At 35.1% G+C, this 5,776-nt stretch overlaps 1 pseudogene; it reads right to left on the bottom strand.

Annotated features, from left to right (window-relative positions):
* Nucleotides 1–594: 594 nt before the first annotated feature.
* Nucleotides 595–5,321, bottom strand: LOC129644819 (NKG2-A/NKG2-B type II integral membrane protein-like; annotated as a pseudogene).
* Nucleotides 5,322–5,776: the final 455 nt, after the last annotated feature.

The following is a 5,776-nucleotide window of genomic DNA, read 5'->3' as shown; positions in this document are numbered from 1 at the left end:
CAGAGACTATTAAAACTCTTAGAGGAAAACAGAGGCATAACACCCTCTGATATAAATCACTGCAAGATTCTCTATGACCCACCTTGCAGAGTAATGGAAATAAAAACAAAAATACAAATGGGACCTACGTAACTTAAAAGCTTTTGCACAATGAAGGAAACTATAAGCAAGGTGGAAAGGCAGCCTTCAGAATGGAAGACAATAACAGCAAATGAAACAACTGACAAAGAATTAAGCTCCAAAACATACAAGCAGTTCATGCAGCTCAATACCAGAAAAATGAACAACCCAATCAAAAAGTCGGCCAAAGAAGTAAACAGGCATTTCTCCTAAGAAGATATACAGAGGGCTAATAAAACACACGAAAAGACATGTAGCTTTCTCATATCACAACACCACTCATTACTAGGGAAATGCAAATTAAAAACACGATGAGGTATCATCTCTGCCGGTCAGAATGGCCACCATAAAAAACGACAAACAATAGCTGGAGAGGGTGTGGAGAAAAAGGAAACCCTCTTACACTGTTGATGGGAATGCAAACTGGTACAGCCACTATGGAGAACAGTGTGGAAATTCCTTAAAAATCTGGGAATAGAACCACTCCAGTATTCTTGACTGGAGAATTCCTTGGACAGAGAAGCCTGACAGCCTATAGTCCGTGGGGTCTCAAAGAGTCAGACACAACTGAACGAATGAGCACACACGATTATATTTCAACTGTTTTTGAAAAACATTCATTATCAGAAAAAATAATATAATTCATTTTAAAATATATGCAATCAGAATATTATTTCCATTTCATAAAAGGTCAAGTTACCCAACAACATCCGAACTCCTATTTTAATTCTCAAGCTTGTGCTTGCAATGATATGCATTTGGAAACTGACAGTCTTCTGCTCCAATGCCCCATGAGGATTGTACAGCACAGTTATGTTCACCAGGTAAATTGTCTGTTATCCTGTTATGGAAAAATGCATAATTCTGTTACATTCTATGAAGACAACTCATGAAACAATAGCATTTTCCGTGTAACTGTAATACAAGATATTTTGAAAATGGGTAATGAAGTCTTTAATAAAATTTCAGTAAGCTCTTGTTACTAGGAAATTGGGCGACAGAGTAGCCTATTTTTCAACATTGGTATCAACATTTTATTAACGTTCAATATCTTTCTTCAGATTTCTATAATTCAACTTAAAAAAATGTATTCATGTTATTTTAAAAATACTTCTCTTTTGTATTTTTCCTCCTCTATATAGCATTCTTTTTACAAACTTACCGTAGTTTGCAAGTTGAACCATTTAGCCACTTCCAAGGATGACTGCGGCCTTCACGAGAGACTTGAATCCAGGATATAATTGATAGGGACATCAAAAACCTCTAGCTCAAAATAAAGAATTTTCACTTAAATAGTCATTATGAAATGTTTTTGTTAATTTTTAAAATGCAAGTCAAAGAATGTGTTCTTTCATAGCATCTTTCAATCTTTGAACAAACTGAGCATGTTAGATTGTAATCTAACACTAAAAATCATAGGAGTTAAAAGTTTGAAGTTTTAGTAGTGCCATAAATATTAACCAATACCTGTACTTTTGATTCAAAATTAACTCAACATTTATACTTATCAGTTTCACTGTGTTCTAATGTTAATAAGTAAAATTCCTTTTTTTTGAAAGTCATTTAATAAAGGAAATATTTACAAAGACATGAATTAGTTGTAGAGATCCCACAAAAGAATACATCTTGCATAACAACTTGGGGATACTTAGAGCTGTGAACTACATCTGACATTAAGCCTAAGGGATAAGAAGGTGGAGTAATTCATATGTGCAATGAGGAAAATTCTGACTCATATAATTTCATTTTTCCTCATGTCAAAACTAACATAGCAAGGCTTTAAATAAGTCTTTAGATTCCATGACATTCATTTTTCTGGATATTGTGACAATATCAGTGTATTTCTCTACTATTATATGTTTCTCAGAATTTCAGTTTTAGAGGGAAATTAAGGAAATGAAATTGAGAAAATAAGTGACATGAGAGCCAGATTTGGTTTTCAGAGCCTGACACCATTGTTTGACTAGATAAACCCCAAAGCCATCTGTTTCTGTATTGGTGGAATCAGTGGACCAGACAAGGGGTCAGAGACTCATTTCTCTCTGCTCCTCCCTGCTAAGTTCAACTGTAAACATGGGAACTAATGAAAGACAGGAGAAAGGAGGACTCTGAAAAGTGGAAAGAGAAGGGTGATGTGGCTTGAGACTTCCCAGCAGTCCCACTCCTCTGTAATCGCCAATCCCACTCCGTGATAAGAGAACAAGGTGGGAGGTGAGGGAATGATAATTAGGGGCATCTTGTATCTCCCCACCAACCAGGTGAAAGTGACCTAGGCCTCTTACTTCCCAAACACACAGTACCTAACCTGGCTCTTGGAGGTGGCACAGGTAAGCCATTCCTCCTGTGTGTTGAGAGAATCGTGTAGGCAACACCAGATAAGCCTTACAAGGTGATCCATCAAGACACTTACTAACAAGGAGCAGTCAGAGAAATTGCCTCTGTTTCCTCCACTGAGAGACACTAGGGTTGGGTGATAGGGGTGGGGGTGTCTTGACTAAAACTACTGAAGCTAAGAAGCTTCTTTATCCCTGAGGGTGTAAGACTACATCTCCACCCAACAGGATTGGAAAGAATGGATCTTAAATGTTGAATTCACAGAATGAGCTGTGGAAATTTACAAACTTCACACAAATGCAAAAATTTGGAGGAACTGCAAAATATCATATGGCAGTGATGAGACAGGGACAACCTGTATGATTCCATGTCCTGGAGTAGAAAATGGCAACCCACTTCAATATTCTTGCCTGGAAAATTCCATGGACACAGGAGCCTGACAAGCTGAAAGTTAATGAGGTTGCAAAGAGTCAGACACGATTGAACGACTAAGACGAACACGGGATTCCATGTATATGATTCAAAAGCGATCAAAGAGATTCTATAATATCAAAAGTCAGGACAGTGAGCAAATAAGGAGGTGGAGACGTGATAAGATATTACAGAGGGGTGGGGCTGCTGGGAAGTTGAAACTTCTATTCCATGATCTGATATGCAATTACATAATTCTATAGGCAAAATTATGTTTATTTTCCTTTATGTATGGGAAAATTAGATAGCACAGTGTATTTTAGAATGTAATAGCATTTGTAGAAGCATGGTTTTCTATGAAAAGCAAGAACCAGAAATTACCACACATGCATGAGTGGTATAAAAATGTAAATAAAGTATCATAAAGTTATATTCCATTGTTTAATGGAATACTAGCAGATTTTAAAATAAACAAGCTACAAATATGTACAAAAGCACAAGTGAATTCTAACAAATATAATGTTCACTAAATCAAGCCTTTAGCAAAGTGTTGGAAATATTTAATATCTTACCATTTCCTCTTCATTATCTATATAAAGCAGAGTAGAATTCTTAGTAGCACAGGATATCAAACTCTCATTCCACGATTTTTTTTCCAAACTACTATAATAGCAGTTGTTGGAATATGTAAACCAGTCTTTTGGACAATGACCACAATGACATTCTGAAGAAAGATTATGAATTAGTATTCAAAAACAATTTGAATTTGAAAAATAAAAACTAACTTGCATATATGCATAGTTATAAACATATGTATACACACACACACACACATATATACATATACAAAATAACATATCTGTGCATCCTCAAGGCTGGTACATATAAAACAAATCTCATTCATGCATTCATAGAGAGGGTCTGTCTTTAATATATGTCTCCATATAAAGGAAATACATAGAAATGTCTACTCTGTACATGTCCTGAAAATTAAGAAATGAAACTTATATTTTAGAATAGCAAAATTATTTGTCTCTTATCATATTATATCATAAGGAAATTCCAGCCAATTGCCAACAATGGATATGGTGATCATATATTATTGCATAGGGAGAAGCACTCTCCTATAATCATTTATTTATGAATGCTTATTGCCTGATTTTATAAATTATGTTCTATCCCCAAATCTATTCTTATTTTCACTAGCCTAAGATAGAGACAAAAATGAATTGTATTCATATCAGAACTTTGAAAATCATTATGTACCTTTTTGGAGCCTTGTTATGGGAGAGGTGTAATTCTGTTCCTGTATTACAAGAGCTACAAAATTAATCATTAAAAAGTTAATATTGCTTTAAATGAATCATAATGATTTTAGTTTATGAGTTTAGAATTAGAATAATCTGAAATAAAACTGATTTAGCAAGAAAAATTAATTAGGTAATGAACACTTGATGGAAAAAATATTTCAAAAACCTAACGGAACAAACTTCACCACGTCTTACAGTATTTGCTTTAACCAATCTCAAGAATTAATTTGTATTTCTCAAAAAGATCTTTAAATCTCCTAAAGCATGCTTTTGAGTTATGAAATCAGAATATACATACACATGCTCTCTGTAATTCTCCTGTGTTGTATATTTCTGACAAATTAGATATACTGCATTGATTCTAAATGCATGTATTTTAATGATAGGCACATTCTATAATATTATGAAATGTTTAGCAGCACTGACCACCAGTAAAGTGATAAGTTCCCTTACGGTTTTTCAAAAACGTACTTACAGGGAGTAACAGTGATCACTGTCACCACAGTGGACATCAAGACGAGGCAGATGATTCCCAGGATCCCAGCAATGAACTTCTCTGGAGGTGACGGTGAACCTACAGGGACAGAAAAGCAAACTGAGAAAGGAGTGATGGGGACAGTTGTTTAGAGTTTACGTACACAAGAACTCACATGAACACAGAGTTATGGATATAAACTTGGACCCCAACCCATTTTGACCACGGTAGTCTTTCTCTCAGAATATACCATTGCGTTTTCAGCAAATATGAGACTACATGAGTTGTTGATCAAAGACTTCAAATTATAGTAATGCCAGAATAAAAGTAATCCTCCGATTTCACATCAGAATCCCATATCCAGCTTTAAGTTCTGTTCCTCAAAGTGAAAAATATGTGAGCTTATCCCCTACTCTACCTTCACACCTCTGCATCCCCACTGCACATCCTAGAACAGCTCCATGTGTGTCTAGTAAGTGTTTACCTTTGGAGTGGTGAATCTTGTGGTTCCCATGAAGATTCTGAGAAGCATTTTGAAGATTTAATTCTACATATGTTAATTCCTGCTCAGTCATTGAAATGGAACTTTTAGAAACCTTAGGTTTTCTTTTCTGCCTCTTTGAGTTCTTGACTCCCTTCAGTTCTGCATAGGTTGCTCCTTGGTTATTCATCTCTGCAGCTGAGTGAGATCAAGGACTGTGCTTGAAGTGAACTGAGGTTGAGTGGTGTATGTGAGATAAGCACCCTAGTACAATGCCACAGGCGGGGCAAAGAGCTTAGTGCTCACTTTGCAGCTGAACAAACTTAAAGCCTGGTAAATTCCTTACAACTTTAAGCAAGTTTTTCATGATAGAATGCTTTTTTGAAAAACATATTCTATATTTGACACATATATTATTGATTGAAACAGTGCAAAGCAATAAATTAGGGAGGAATAAAGAAGTTCATGAACAATAATATCCTTATTAAGTCAGATTCCATGGAAATATTTTAAAACCATCATAGTGCTTGTGTTAAAATTAAAATGTTCTGTTAACAAGAGAGATTGACCCAAATTTATGATAATTTTGAAATTTAATATTGGTTAAAAACAGTTCTTTAAAGATGAGGAGAGAGTAATGTTGAC

This window comes from Bubalus kerabau, chromosome 1 (genome assembly GCF_029407905.1).
Source record: "Bubalus kerabau isolate K-KA32 ecotype Philippines breed swamp buffalo chromosome 1, PCC_UOA_SB_1v2, whole genome shotgun sequence".
Lineage (NCBI taxonomy): Eukaryota > Metazoa > Chordata > Mammalia > Artiodactyla > Bovidae > Bubalus > Bubalus kerabau.
Note: the sequence above shows the minus strand (reverse complement) of the source record. Positions and strands in the feature narration are given on the sequence as shown.